Here is a 17,014-nt window from a genome sequence, read left to right on the forward strand (position 1 = left end):
TGGAGGATATGATTGCGAGAGCCAGAGAGAGGGAGATTGATCTAGAGATGGAGAGAAAGAGGAAGTCGGATCAAACTCAGATTTTAGGGGGTTCGGGGAGCCACTGTGGTAAGTGCGGCAAGATGCACAATGGGGCGTGTAGGGTGGGTGGTTCTTACTGCTTCAAGTGCGTTCGAACGGGTCACATTAGCAGGGATTGTTCTGCTACTACTACCACCACCACCCTGATATTTGTCTTGATTTGCTTCCATTACAATCAAAGGGGCCATAAGAAGGCCCATTGTCCGATTTTGGCAGCAGCAGGACCAGTGGTAGCACCCGCTCCGGCAACTCTTCGGATTATTGATGGCCACTAGGGCAAGGGAGATGCACCTGTGGTGAAGAGTAGGGTTTTTCAGGTGAAGACTGAGGAGGCTTGCACAGCACCTGATGTGGTAACGAGTATGTATCTTCTCCTTATATATATATATATATATATATATATATATATATATATATATATTGAACGATATTTCTTCTTATATTTATGTGTTTTATTTTTGGATCGTTCCTCGTGAACGGTATTTCTTCTTTGATTTAGTTTGATTCGGGGGCTACCCGATCTTTTGTATCTCTTGCGCTCAACAAGCGGCTTGTTGGAGCTCTGGGGGAGCTGGATTTTCCATTAGAGGTTGAGATTGCGAATGATCGATTAGTGTGGGTATCGAGGGTTCATCGAGGCTGTAGTCTAGAGATGTTCAGTGAGCAATTTCTGATCGACTTGGTTTGTATTCCTCTGCATGGGAACAAAGTTATTGTAGGGATGGACTGGTTGAGCCCGAATGGGATGGTGATCAATTTTGAGTATCAGTTAGTATGGATTCAGACCCTAAGTGGGGGAGATTTAGTGGTTCAAGGAGAGAGAGCTCTGCATGGGCCGGTCCTATGTTCATCAGCTAGGTCCAAATGCTATCTTCATCAGGGATGTTCCGGATATGTCACCTATGTTATGGATACCCAGGATAAGGGTAAGGTAACTATGAATGATGTGCTAGTTGTGCGGGAGTACCCAGATGTGTTTCTGGAGGATTTACCTGGGGTGCCTCCGGAGAGGCAGGTGGAGTTTAGGATTGACCTAGTTCCTAGTGCGGCTCCGATACCCAAAGCACCATATCGGTTAGCTCCTCTAGAGATGCATGAGTTGTTTACATAGCTACAGGAGCTGTTAGATAAGGGGTTCATTCATCCGAGCAGTTTTCCATGGGGAACACCGCTCCTGTTCATGAAAAAGAAGGATGGGTATCATCGGATGTGGATTGATTACCGAGAGCTAAATAAGCTAACAGTGAAGAACCGTTATCCACGCCTGAGGATTGACGATTTGTTTGACCTGCTTCAAGGAGCATCTTGGTTTTCCAAGATTGATTTTCATTTGGGTTATCACCAGATGAGGTTCAGAGAGGAGGATGTGTAGAAGATGGACTTTCAGAATCATTATGGTCATTACGAGTTAGTGGTGATGCCCTCCCGGCTTACCAATGCTCCAACCATGTTCATGGACCTCATGAACCGCGTATGCAGGCCGATGTTGGATCGGTCTGTGATTGCATTCATTGATGATATCCTGGTCTATTCCAAGACTGAGGAGCTGCATGAGGATCACTTAAGGGAGGTATTAGAGACTTTGAGGAGGGTGATACTTTTTGCAAAGTTCTCAAAGTGCGAGTTCTGGTTGCATGAGGTGCAGTTCCTAGGGAACCTTGTCAACTATAACAGTATTTTGGTCGATCCGACCAAGGTCGAGGCCGTGGTAAGGTGGGAGGTTCTGAGGTCTCCATCTGAGATTTGAATTTTCCTTGGTTTAGCAGGTTATTATCGGAGATTCATTCAAAAATTCTCCAAGATAGCAGTTCCTCTTACTCGATTGACGAAGAAGACAATCACTTTTCGCTGGGGGCCTGATCAGCAGACAACTTTTGAGACACTAAGGAAGATGCTATATGAGGCACCAATACTGACCCTACCCGAGGGTGTTGAGGATTTCGTGGTTTATTGCGATGCTTCGATCTTGGGTTTGGGTGTAGTTCTGATGCAGCGGGGTCGCGTGATTGCCTACGTTTCGAGGCAGTTGAAGCCTCATGAAACGAATTATCTGATGCATGATTAGAGCTGGGGGATGTGGTTTCGCCCTCAAGATTTGGCGACATTAACTCTTTGGGGTCCACTGTACTATCTACACAAATCACAAGAGCCTGAGGTATCTGATGGATCAGACAAATCTGATCATGAGGCAGCGCCGATGGCTGGATGTGGTGAAGGATTATGATTGTGAGATTCTTTACCATCCGAGGAAGGACAATGTGGTGTCCAATGCTCATAGCCTCAAGGCGGTCGATGCTCTGATCAAGGATATTTGTTTGAGGATGACCGTGATTACTCCACTTTTGGAGAAGATTCGAGAGGCTCAGGTTGAGGCCATGAAAGAAGAGCACCGGAAGAGTGAGCGCAAGTGGTTATGGTGGCTTCCTTTGATTATGATAGCCGAGGGCTATTCACTCTTCATTGGAGATTTTGGGTTCCATATTGGGGTGGTGTGTGTCAGGTTATGATGGAGGAGGCACACAAATCAAGGTTCTCCATTCATCCCGGGGCGACAAAGATGTATAAAGATCTTTGTCTTGATTATCGGTGGCTCTGCATGAAGCAGGATATAGCTTGGTACGTAGAGAGGTGCTTGACTTGCAGGAAAGTTAAGGCCGAACATTAGTGGATTCATGGCAAGATGTAGCGTTAGATATTCCCGTTTGGAAATGGGAGGAAGTCACCATATATTTCATTACGAAGTTGCCATGGACTGCACGCGTAATGAATTCGATTTGGGTCATCGTGGATCGATTGACCAAGAGCGCGCATTTTATTCCAATTCAGGAGAGTGTATTTGCAGAGAAGTTAGCTGAGGTATACATAGGGAGGTCGTGGCACGACATGGAGTGCCGATTTCTGTGGTTTTAGACAGGGACGTCCAATTTACTTCTAGATTTTGGAAGAGGTTCCACGAAGAGTTAGATACTTATCTTCATTTCTATATGGCTTTCTACCTGCAGAATTACGGTCAGAGTGAGCGTACCATTCAGACCTTAGAGGATATGTTTCAGGCGTGTGTTTTGGATTCCGGTGGAAGTTGGGATACGTATCTCCCTTTGACAGAGCTTTCGTATAACAATAGTTATCACATCAGTATTGATCAACCTCCTTTTTAGATGCTTTATGGGAGGAAATTCCAGACCCTGATATGTTGGGGTGAGGCCGGTCAGCGAGTCATGGGGAGTATCGAAGTGGTACTCAAGACTACCGAGTTGATTCAGCAGGTACTGAGTAGACTCCAGACAGATCAGAGTCGGTAGAAGATCTATGCCGACAAGCGCCGATCAGATCTAGAGTTCCAGGTTGGTGATATGGTTCTCCTGAAGGTGTTACCTTGGAAAGGTGTCATCCGATTCAGGAAGAGGGGCAAATTGGGCCCCAGGTACATCGGTTCTTTCAGGTTTTTGGCCCGGGTGGCTCAGTTTGCTTATCGCTTGGATCTTCCCAAGGAGCTTATTCTGTTCCACAACATGTTCCATGTCTATCAGTTGCAGCAATTTCTAGTGGATGATTCCACGGTGGTTCTATTGGAGGATATTCAGGTGGATGATCACCTTAATTATATCGAGAGACCGGTGACGGTTCTCGACTGAAAGAGGAAAACCTTGAGGAACAAGGTTGTTGAGCTAGTGAAAGTTTAGGGGTAGCATCGCAAGGGTTCAGAATGGACGTGAGAGTCGAAGGACGAGATAAGAGAGCACTATCCAGAGTTGTTTGGGGCAACGAACTTCGAGGACAAAGTATGATTCAAATGGGGAAGAGTTGTAACACTCGTAATTGGTAAGTTTCCTTTTAGCCTTTAATGCAAAATCCTTTTTGTTTTGGTCCCTAGTTAGTAGGTGGGGCGTACTCCATGAATATGCTTAGTGTACTGGCTCTTTTCTGGTCGTGGCCTTCACCTATGTACGCGGGGCGTACGCTGAGTACACATGGCGTAAGTGGTGTAGGGGCAAACCCTAATTATTAGGTTTTGCACCCTATTTAAGCAACTTAAACCACCTTTGGACATTTTATATGTTTATATGTATACCGGGTGGGGCCTGTTGACTGAAAGACCTGTTTGCCGAGTGGGGCTCGATGCCGGGCGGGGCCCATTATATGTTTTATATGTATGGTATGTGGTATTTTAGGGAACTCACACAATTTTCAGTTTATGTTTCAGGTACTTCTGGTTCGACGGGGAAGTGACCGAGATGATTGCAGTGCACACACCACCTCGTTCCACATTTTTATATTACTTTGATGTACTTAGATGTTATCGATACACTTTGATTCACCATGGTTTTTATGATGTTGTTTTGATAATGGTTTTAATTAATCTAGAAATTGAAATTTTTAGTCTTAATTTTTGGGACGTTACAATCTAGCTGCTACGACGTAATGATTGGGGAAGAACTCAACTGTTTTTTTTCAATATGTTGCCACAACATGGCCAATGGAAGGCCACGACGTGTCGATTAACTGTGATGAATTTTAGGCTATTGACTTTGAGGATTGACCTTGGACCAATCACTTGTTGACATGGTTTGACTTTTGGCCATGATTGTTGGATTTAATGTGTAGGCTAAGGTTGGACCTTATATGCTTTGATAGGTGTGTGGTAGCATCAATTGCATAGATTTGAGCGGTGGGTTAGATGACTTTGTGAGATAGGTGAGTCTTCTCACTATACCTTGTAGGAAGACTAGGTGGTGGCCCCTGACAAATGTATGAAAGGTCAGGATTTGGCTCCTGACAATTTGTATGCAAGACTAGGTTCTAGTCCCTAGTAGTTATATGTAGGATGCTAGTTGTATTTGTGATGCTTACATGGAAGATAATGAGGTGGCTCTTGGAACTTGTTTGTAAGACCTGGGTTTTGGCCCCTGACATGGCAAGGAAAGACCATGATTTGGCTCATGGCATGATAGTGATTGTAAGACTACGGTTGTCATATAGAAATCCCTATATTATGTATGGTATGTGGTATTTTGGGGGACTCACTAAGCTTTGTGCTTACAATTTTGTGGTTTAAACATTTTCAAGTACTTCCGATTCCAAAGGGAAGGGCCCGACTTGACTGCACAACATCCCCTTATGGTTTTTTCCGTACTGAATACTTTTGATTTACCCTGATGTTTTACAAATACGTTTTATCATGTTTGGTTTTGGAATAAATAGTTGTATGACTTAATGGTTTTAAATGAAAATTTTATCGGTGTATTTGGGACGTTACACAAACCTTTTTGGTAACCCACCCTCAAAATCCAACGATACGGTGAGGGTGGTAAGCAATGATATTTTAAAAACTAGCCTCATTAGGAATTAAAGAGACCTCCTTAAACCTCTTTTATAACATTATAGTGGGTGAGCCAAGTCATGGTAAGATTAATAATGTTTTAATTAAACATGTGAGGGCACACATGTTGTAAATGTATTTGTAACACCGTAATTTTCAAACAATTTTTCACATTTAAAAAAACATATTTCCATTCATAAACATTATAAAATCTCATCGTTTCACATATCAATCCATATAACACAATCCAAGATCATAAAGTATAAAGACTCCCTTTGCTGGAAACACTTTCCCCTTTGCAAAATCACACCAAAAATGATCAAAAAGGCTCAAACTCTCTCATAACTCGCTCACAATCGCTAGGGTATCTCTCTCTGGACTGGTAGCCGCAAATGGAGGCCATAAAGGCCTTTAAATAGGGCACAGACCCCGAGAATTAGGGTTTCAATCCACAGCACGGACTCGTCGAGTCCACCCTTCCCGACTCGTCGAGTCCGTTCATTAATCCAGTCAGCATTTGCGGTCCTACTCGGCGAGTCTACGACTCAACTCGTCGAGTCCCTCTCTTTTTCTCAAAAATAAATGATAAAATATAATACCTAGAATTCCAGATGTTACATGATCTGGAGTTGGGGGCTGTGGTGTTCGCTCTCAAGATCTGGCGTCACTATTTGTATGGGGCCCGATGTACCATATACACGTATCACAAGAGCTTGAAGTATCTGATGGATCAGCCCAACCTGAATATGCGCTAGAGGAGATGGCTGGATGTGGTAAAGGATTATGAGTGTGAGATCATGTACCATCCGGGCAAGGCTAATGTGGTAGCCGATACCATGAGTCGCAAGGCGGAGAGTGCCCCGTTACGGGATGTTTGTTTGAGATTGACAGTGATGACTCCGGTGTTGGACACCATTCGGGAGGCCAAGGTAGAGGCAATGAGACCGGAGAACCGCAAAAAAGAGCGGGTGATCGGATAGATATCTGAGTTCGTTGCCGATAGCCGTGGGCTTATGACCTTTCAGGGTCGGATTTGGGTGTCATATGAAGGCGGGGCACGTACCATTCTGATGGAGGAGGCGCATAGATCGAGGTTCTCGATCCATCCCGGGGCCACTAAGATGTATTTGGACCTGAAGAGGGAGTATTGGTGGCCCTGTATGAAGAGGGACACCGCGTGGTTCGTAGAGAGATGATTGACTTGTTGCAGGGTGAAGGCCGAGCACCAGCGTCCGCATGGAAAGTTGCAGCCACTTGAGGTTCCCGAGTGGAAGTGGGAACATATTTCCATGGATTTTATCACCAAATTGCCGAGGACTGCGAGGGGAGTTGATGCAGTTTGGGTGATTGTTGATCGGCTGACGAAGAGCGCTCACTTCCTTGTTATTAGTGAGAGATTTTCTGCTGAGAGGCTGGCAGACTTATATGTGCGAGAGGTGGTATCGCGACATGGAGTGCCGATCTCAATCATGTCAGATCAAGATGTGCGTTTCACTTCCAGATTCTGGAAGAAATTCCATGAGTAGTTGGGTACAAGGCTGCATTTTAGTACCGCATACCACCCATATACGAACGGTCAGAGTGAGCGGATGATTCAGACGCTCGAAGACATGTTGCGAGCATGTGTGATGGACTTTGGAGGAAGTTGGGACACGTATTTTCCATTGGCTGAGTTTTCTTATAACAACAGCCACCATTCGAGTATCGGCATGCCTCCCTTTGAGTTGTCGTACGGGATGAGGTGTCGGACTCCCATATGTTGGGGAGAGGTCGGGCAGCAAGTGATGGGCAGCACTGAGTTAGTGCTTCAGACAACTGAGCAAATACCGCAGGTCAGATAGAGGTTGTTGACAGCTCAGAGTCGCTAGAAGAGTTATGCGGATAGGCGACGATCCAAGCTTGAGTTCCAAGTGCGGGATTTCGTACTCCAAAAGGTATCTCCTTGGAAAGGAGTGGTCCGATTTAGGAAGAAGGGCAAGTTGGGGCACCGGTACATCGGCCCGTTCAGGGTGACTGCGAGGGTAGGCAGGGTAGCATATCGTCTGGAGCTACATACAGAGTTGAATCAGATCCATGATACCTTCCACGTGTCTCAGTTGCAAAAGTGTATAGCCAACGAGACGGCGGTGGTACTGTAACATCCCGAAATATCAAGAGTAGAGTAGAAGGGCTAAAAGAGTAAATTGGGAAAGAGTGACTCGGCGAGTCCATGGGTGGACTCGACGAGTAGAGTCGCGATTGGGCCGCGTGTTAAGTAGCCGACTCGGCGAGTCAGTAAGATGGACTCGGCGAGTAGGCGCTGAGTGGAGAAAATCCTAATTCTCGGGGTTGAGCCCTATATAAAGAACATAACAGCCCTCTCTCAGCCTCTTTATTCATCCTCAAGTCCAGAAACCCTAGCCTTCGTGTGTGAGTGATCATATCTCATTGGGAGCTTGAAGGAGGTGTTTGATTGAAGGAATTTTGGGAGTTTGAAGGCTTGGAGCAAGGGGCTTTGCTTGGATTCGAGCTTCATTGCAGTTGGGGGTGTTCCTTGGAGGTAATATCTCGTTCTTGGGCTGTTGTTATGTTGTTTCTGCATTTTGGGGTTTGTGGGGAGCTTGTCTTTGGATGTAATTGGAGTCTAGAGGTTAGATCTGAGGTTGCTACCTCAGATATGGAATGGAGAAGGATCAGAGAGCATGAAAGTCCCTGTGTTGGAGTGTTTAGTGGAGCCATCATGTCCCAAACCCTAGCCCAATGTGCAAATGGCCTAGATCTCTTTGGATTCACGTAAAGTTTGCCACTTTACGTGATGGATGGGTTGTAGGGGGCTAGATCTATGTTTTGGATCAATTGCATGGCCTGGAATGCTTCTGAATGGATTCAGACCGGTGGTACTCGGCGAGTCACATGGGTGTACTCGACGAGTTGCTTGAAGATGAGCTGGAACTCGACGTGTTGGAAGAACAACTCGGCGAGTTGGATGAAGATGGCCTGGAACTCGGCGAGTTGTATGAACAACTCGGCGAGTAGGTTGAAGATGGCCTTAGACTCGGCGAGTCTGTTCTTGGGCTCGTCGAGTCTTGTCGAAGAGTCCCAATATTTTTCTGGTTGAGTCGAGAATCGGTGAGTCAAGGGATGACTCGGAGAGTTGTATGCGAGTGGACTCAGAGTTGTTGAACTCGACGAGTCTCGGGGTGACTCAGCGAGTTAGGTCGCGGATTGAGGGAAGTTCTGAGTATGGGGACTCGGCGAGTCATCGGGTTGACTCGGCGAGTAGAGTCAGTCAGGGGTTGAATTTGACCTTGTCTTTGACCAAGGGTTGACCAGTGGTTTCCAGGGGCATTTTGGTAATTGTTGATTATTGTTTTGAGTTCAGTGCATTGGTGGTTGTCCCGTGGTGGGGATCGTATCAGTGATCGGAGCAGCTTGGGTTATCTGTTCAGTCGGCAGTTTCGAGGTGAGTTATCCTCACTATATCAACAGGGTCTAAGGCACCAAGGCCGGCCCTTATCGGATTGAGATCCGGGTAGTTATTGTTATGTTGTTGCTATGTTATGTTTGCATCCCGAGAGTTAGGATGGCATATAGAGACCTGTTTGAGATCGGTACCCTGAGAGATAGGGAGATGCTATGCTAGTGACCTGTTAGGTCGGTATCCTGGTTAGGATGATGATATGCTATGTGATCTGTTTGATCTGCTTGTTGACTGTGTATTGCTATATGATTGTATGTATATGTGCACATGGTTGTTTGGACTAGAGTTGGGTTGAGGCGGGTCCTGCTGCGTGCTATAGGCCAAGATACCCAGGGCGGACCGGTTGTCCCGAAGGCCCCGCGAGCGGTCCGGATAGGCTGTAGGCCCCGAAAGGGCGGACCAGATGTGCCGAAGGCTCAGAGAGTGGACCAGATAGACTGAAGGCCCGGTGCGGGCGGACCAGTCATACTGTAGACTCAGAGAGTGGACCAGGTGGATTGAAGGCCCGGGAGCGGGCGGACCAATCACACTGTAGACTCGATGTATGTGGATAGACTCAGAGGGTGGACCAGGTGGACTGTAGGCCGGTGCGGCGGACCAGTCACACAGTAGACCCGAAGTGCATGGCTGTTCTGTGATCGGATATGTTATGGCATGTTATGCGTGTATGGTATTCGTGGTTGGTATTTTGGGGATATCTCACTAAGCTTTCGGGCTTACAGTTGTGGTTTCATGTTTTTCAGGTTCTTCAGGAGGCTGTGGCAAGGCGAAGGCGTGATCGTACCGCTCCTCATGATTTCATAGTATTGTGATTCTGGGAAAACGTTAAATGTTTTGTATTGAAAACCTTTTTGTAAAGATTTAATGGAATCGAAACCTTTTTGAAAAATTTAAAATTGGTTGTATTTTTCGGTCGTTACAGGTATCGTTGGAGGATATTCAGGTGGATGCCAGCCTGAATTATGTTGAGAGGCCAATTGCAATTGTGGATCGGAAGACCAAGGTTCTGAGGAATAAGGAGGTGCCCCTGGTGCAGGTCCAGTGGCAACATCGGAGAGGGTCCGAGCTGACTTGGGAACCGGAGTTAGAGATGCGTGAGCAGCGTCCAGAGTTGTTTGTGGAGTAAGACTTCGAGGGCGAAGTTTGATTCTAGTGGGGGAGAATTGTAACATCCGGAATTCCAGGTATTATATTTTATCATTTATTTTTGAGAAAAAGAGAGGGAATCGACGTGTTGAGTCGTAGACTCGCCGAGTAGGACCGCGAATGCTGACTGGATTAATGAACGGACTCGACAGTCGAGAAGGGTGGACTCGACGAGTCCGCGCTGTGGATTGAAACCCTAATTCTCGAGGTCTGTGCCCTATTTAAAGGCCTTTATGGCCTCCATTTGCGGCTACCAGTCCAGAGAGAGATACCCTAGCTATTGTGAGCGAGTCGTGAGAGAGTTTGAGCCTTTTTGATCATTTTTGGTGTGATTTTGCAAAGGAGAAAGTGTTTCCAGCAAAGGGAGGTCAAGAGGATTTCATTTTAGTGGGTTTCCAGCTTGGATCTACAACTTTGAGGTAGAAAATCAATCCCTTTTTCTGTTTAGTATGAGATTCTTGAATTTTAGGGTTTTCTATACCCTTTATTGGCTTGATTTGATGCTTATGTTGTCCCATTGAGTGATAGACTATGGATCCGGACCTTTTGAGGTCCAGAGAGCCTTAGCCAACCTGCTTTATGTGGTTTCATGGAGGAAATGAACTTAGGTTGCCCTTTTAGTAGTTATTTCACTAAAGGAAGCTTTGGGGTTGTTGCATGTGTACCAAGATTCGACCTTTACGTGATTATTATGCTTGGGAAGGTCAGATCTACGGATTAGAGGAACAGATCTGACCTCAGAAGGTCATTTGAGTATGATCATGGAGGCAACTCGCCGAGATCATAAGTGGACTCGACGAGTCGAGTCGGGGTTGCCCCGCGATTCGTGACAGGAGGAACCCGTCGAGTGGAAGGATGACTTGACGAGCCAAGAGAGGCTAGAAGGACTCAGAAGACTCGCTTGGACTCGTCGAGTCGCCCGAGTGCACTCGACGAGTCGTGTCAAAGGTTGGCTATTGACTGTTGTTGACTTTTTGGGTTTAGTCAGTGTTAGGACTTATGAGCCATTAGAGGGGTAGAATGATCTTTTACCCTTCTTAGAAAACTTATAGAGAGGGGCCAGCCTAGCCCTTAGAAGTTGTATTAATTAGAGTAATTACTTATGTGATTAGGCGGAGGCTAGTGCCGTATTTCAGAGTTCGAGGTTTACCGAGTTACCCGAGGTGAGTCTTCTCACTATACTTTACCTAGAGTGGTAATTAGAGTTACGGGACAGAGTATGATGTATGCTATTACATGATGTGATATCTATGTGTTTCTGTGCTATATGTGATCCAGAGTTTACAAAGTTAGGACCGAATGGTCCACAGAGTTAGGACCAGAGGGTCCACAGAGTTATGGGACTGGAGGGTCCCACTGAGACACTTTGACCAGAGGGTCATACAGTGTTATAGCCTCGAGTGGCTAATATGTGTTGTATGTGGTATTTTGGGGAACTCACTAAGCATTTATGCATACAGTGTTTGGTGTTATGTGTTTCAGGTACCGGTGAGAATTGCGGGAAGGCGCCGGCATGATCAGTACACACATGAGGAGTCTTTATACTTTATGATCTTGGGTTGTGTTATATGGATTGATATGTGAAATGATGAGATTTTATAATGTTTATGAATGGAAATATGTTTTTTTTAAATGTGAAAAATTATTTGAAAATTACGGTGTTACAAGTGGTATCATATAAAGATAAACTTTCTAATATATATATATATATATATATATATATATATATATATATATATATATATATATATATATATATATATATAACATCCGAATCCCAAGGTAATTAAATTTTCAATACTTTAAGCATTTTTACGTTGCCACAACGTGGGAAAGGCGCCACGATGTGGCGTTTCAAGAAAAATCACGGATCCATTTAAGGCCGCTACGATGTGGCGATATATGGCCATGGCGTGGTAGCTAGTGAATGATAAAACCCTATTTCTGAGTTTTGCTCTCTATTTTAAGGAATGAGAAGGCTAGGTTTTTCTCACCCTCAACCTCCATTAACCTTTTTGAGATTTTGAAAATCCTAATACCTTCCTTCTTTGTTTAAACCTTGTTTTGGTGATTTTTGAAGCAATTAAAGAAAGGAAGAAGAATATGTGAGCTTAGAATCTGCAAGCATGCCATCATCCTTTGTTGTAGCAACCTTTTGGACCCTTGTAAGTGTCCAAGACTTGATCTTTATCATGATAGGTGGTTAGATCTTGAGCTTTGTCCCTAAATCTTTATGTCCTTGATTATTGAGTAGCGAGATCGCATAAAGTTTGCAACTTTATCAATCTCCAGGCCATTTAGGGCCTCTGATACCTTGGATCTAAATTTATATCGAGTTTTAGTATCATGCATGAAAGTTTTGGTCAAAAACCCTCATTTTGACCTAATAAAGTCCAAGACATGCATTGGACATCCATGTTTGGAAAGTAAAGGTTTTTATGTTGTTACGTAATGTTAGAAACATTTCTGGAAGTGTGGAACTAGGAGCCTTCATGATTAAGTGCTTATTGAGTTAAGCCAAGTTATGTTTTGCCCTTTTTAGAACTAGGAAATAAGATCTCTATATGTTAGAGGGTCTAAAGGGATAGTTGGAAACTTTATCCAATTGGACCTTAGAATGCACTAGATCTGAGCTTTGGAGCCATTAGGATAAAAGAAATTGACTTAATCCATTAAGCTGTTGGGAGCCCAGTGCCCACGGCGTGGCCTAGGCTGCCATAGCGTGGCGACTAGGCTAAGGCCATATGTTTTAGCGATTTGTAGCCACAATGTGGCCAAGGAATGCCACGACATGGCGACCAACTAGAGTTAACTTTGACGTTTATCGTTAATCGTTGACTTTGACCAAGTTTGACTTTAGGTCATTTTGGGTATTTTGGGTGGTAAATTGAGTTTCGGTCACTGTTTTGCTACATTTCAGACTGTGAGGTGAGTTTCGCCTCACTGTACTTGTGGGTCGAAGGAACCAATGTCGACCCACTAGGTTATGTATCTTGGTGTATAGGATGATGCGATATTGAATAATGTTAGATTGATATATCTGTATGATTACATGTACTTGCTAGTTATATGTTTATCTGTTGCATATGTCGACATGGCGTGGGTGGGTTGAGGTTGTACTACTTTTTGTTGTCAACCAACAAACCCAGGCATTTGAATCGGGAGATTGTGGGCCAGTGGCAATCTAATCTGGAGATTGTGGGCCAGAGTGGTAATCCAATCGGGAGATTGTGGGCCAGGGTAATCCATTCGGGAGACTGTGGACCCAACATGCAATATGTATTTTTGTTTGGTTGTGTGTGGTACTTTGGGAGAACTCATTGAGCTTTGGCTTACAATTTAATTGTTTATGTTTCAGGTACTTCAGATGATTGGGGCAAGAAAAATGTTTGATCGTGCACATCTTTAGATTTTATGAGATTTGATTTTGGGATACTCTGATTTGTGATTTTGATTATTTATGTTTTGTAAACATTTATGGTTTTTGACTTGGATTTAAAAAATGAAAATTTTACCTCGACGTTTGGGATGTTACAATATATATATATATATATATATATATATATATATATATATATATATATATATATATATATATAAGTAAATTTAAACTTTTATAATTTACATGCCTTTTATTAATTCTAATTAACATGTAAGGACACAGTGTTAATAATTAATATTAATTAATAATCAAATTTATGAATCACTATTATAAATAATATTTAAATTAATTCAAATTCAAAATTAAAATCATCATTTATATAATATACAGATTTAAAATACTATTTAAATAATATTCAAAAGAGCAAAATACGGTAAAGGCATGCCTTCGTCAGTCGAATGTTCCGGGTTACTTTTTATTTTAGTTATACGGTTATGGTTATTAAGCTCTAGCTTGGGGCATACGTAAAACTGAAAAATAGCGAGCGTAAACAAAAATAAAAATTTCGCACCTTACAAAAGCTATATTCGAAACCCCAAATAAACAAATAAGATTCAAATCAATTTGGATAGCAGTGCAAGTAATCATGAACTTACAACTATGATATCACTCGTAGGTTTTCTACATCTAAACACATGATATTGTGCAATGAAACGAACAAATATTCCTGTGTTTTCATGTAACCTATATTATATAAGTTTCATACTATTATTGCTACTACTAAAGAAATGATAGAAAATACATACCTCTTTTGCAACAAATGATTTCATTGTTTAAGACTTTGTTTGGATGAAATGACTCAAACAATAATCTCTTTTTTGGTTCACAACCAAGAACACCAAAGATTAGAACAAAAATAACTAGGAGAGAGGATTGAATTCTACAAACCCTAGGGTTAAGAAAATCGTCTAATAGGAGGAAGAGGAGAAAAGGCCGAAAATTCAAAACCAATGGATACACAATATAGTTTGATCATGAGTACCTATTTAAAGGCTATAATTGCTTAGACCCAAAGCAACTCCAAACCCTTAGGAGATAAGCCTAAAATTCGGCTCATCTTATCATCTTAAGGATTCTATAATATTCCAATCAATTAACTATTAATTAATTAACATTCATCCCCTTTGAATTAATTAATTCTCAATTAATTCCGAAGTTGTTTCTAATTAATTTATCAATCCATGAAAAATTAATAAACTAATTTCTCCTAAATTCTTTCCACTTAAATGGGTCATGAGGGCAAACCCAAAAGGACCCTGTTATTGTTAAAAGTATTACCAATAATTAATGACTTTGAACATTATTTCCCGTATATTTAACTTGTTTTTTGTACACATGCAGCCCTTGTAACCAACTAATCAAGGTTAAGCCGAGAAAATGACTTAATAGGGTAATATACTTTTCAGTTTGTGCACATTTAGTCCTTAATGTTTTTGTACATATTTGGTCCTTATGACCAGTTTGATTTTGCTCATGGCATCCTACGTGCAACAATCATTAATGCAGTGTTCTCATACGTCACTCTTCCCTCACTTATATCAGTAACTTAATTCATGAATCGGTGAAATAATGTTGGTGTCATATTTTTCTCCATCCATAAGATGTCTTCAGCTTTGGTTTTTGCTCATGGCATCCTACGTGCAACAAAAGAACACCTTGAAAAAAAGTTTAGAGTCTTCTCTAATTCATACTTGGTTAATGTATGAATTAAGGAAGACTCTCAACTTTTTTCTAGTATATTCTTTTGTATTGGAAATGTAAATTCGAGTTGGGAGGAAGTAATCATAAAAATTCTCTTTGTGCGTTATGGAGATAGATGAAACTGAAGCCGAAGGCATCTTCTACTTGGAGAAAACTATGACACCAACATTATTTGATTGATTCGTGAATTAAGTTATTGATATAAATAAGAGACAAGCCATGTATAAGAACACCTCAATAATTATTGTGTCACGTAGGATGCTGTTAGAAGAACTTGAAGAAATCGGTCATACGGACTGAATCTGTATAATAATATTAAGGACTAAATGTGTACAAACTGAAAATCATATTACCTTATTAAGTCATTTCTCCTACTTAACCTACTGTAGACGGTTATAAGGACTGAATATGTATAAAAAAGAACAAATTAAATGGTCGACGTTGACAAAAAAATTCAATATTAAATATATACAAAATAAAAAATATATTAACAATTAAGTAGTTTTCCCTTTAAGTTAATTTATAAATCTTAGGATACGTTATCTTACATACAATATTACATTATTAAGTAGTTTTCCCTTCAAGTTAATTTATAAATATTATGATACGTTATCTTACATAGAATATTACATTTTCCCCTGGTAAATAAGAAATAGCCTAAATGATTCTCTATATACTTTATCAAACTCTCATTGTGATTATCAAATCTAACTTCCAACTTTCTTTTCAAGGCGAATAGTTGTTAATATGTTATTATATTTTGTTTAAAAGTTGTCAAAGATTATTTTGAGTACTTGTTCTGAGCGTTAGGTAAATATCTATTTGAAGTCATGTGCACTAAGTTTTCTTTCTTCTCTTTTTTGTTTTACAGCCTTTGCTTTTTTTATCTTTTGATTTTGATATTGAGTGTCCATATTGTTTTTCTTAACGTGAGTGTTTGATTGGCTTGAAATAGAAATATTGCAACTTCAATTTACAATGTTACGATTAGCATTGCTTAATAAACTACTTTTAGATTACATGTAAATATGTATTTTGGAATAAAAATTAAGATTATTTCAATTTGAATGATCATAAAATTTTAGGACGATAAGAAAAATATACAATTGTTTAGCATTTATGAACGGGTTAATTGTTAAAAACCTTTATTTTTATGATTTTTTTGTTTATACTTATATATTTTTTTATTAAAAAAAACCCTTGTATTTTTACGATTTGATTCTTTTAACAATTTTACTGTTAATTTCCTGGTTTTACTTTTACATAATTTCTTTTTTAAAATATTTTCAATTTTTTTTTGTTGAAAAAACCATCAACTTTAGCCAAAAAAAATCATTTGCACTTTCTTGTTTAGGGTGTTTTTGTAACGTCTGTTTCTTAGGTATATTTTCTTTATGTTGTAAGTTTATTATTTTGAGAATTTTGGCTCTATGTGGGGCGTAGATAGCCAAGTACGCAAGGCGTAATTCTTTAAATGGACACAAATGTTTTATGCCCTACGTGGGGCGTAACGCAGGGCGCAAACCCTAATTACGGGGTCTTGAGCCATATTTAAGGACATTAATCTCCTTGAGGCTCTTCTTATCATCAACATCCACCCCCTAAGTAGCTAACTTGAAACCTTAATTCCATAGAGCAAATTTTAAGCCTTTTTGTGTGTTTTTGGTGCACCTGAAGAAGGAGAAGTCTATCATTATGCATTGGTGTGGCTCAAGCTTGAAGATCTAGAGCTTTCATCTCATTTGCCAACTTCAGGAGGTATAAAGTTCTTACATTTATGATTCATTGGGTTAGATCTAGGTTGGTTTGTTGGTTTGCATGCTTCTTGTCCCATGCTTTTGGTTCTTGTGAGTAAGAGCTACTC

The sequence above is a fragment of the Lactuca serriola genome, chromosome 5 (assembly GCF_051521515.1).
Source record: "Lactuca serriola cultivar US96UC23 chromosome 5, Lser_US96UC23_V15, whole genome shotgun sequence".
In the NCBI taxonomy this organism is placed as follows: Eukaryota; Viridiplantae; Streptophyta; class Magnoliopsida; order Asterales; family Asteraceae; genus Lactuca; species Lactuca serriola.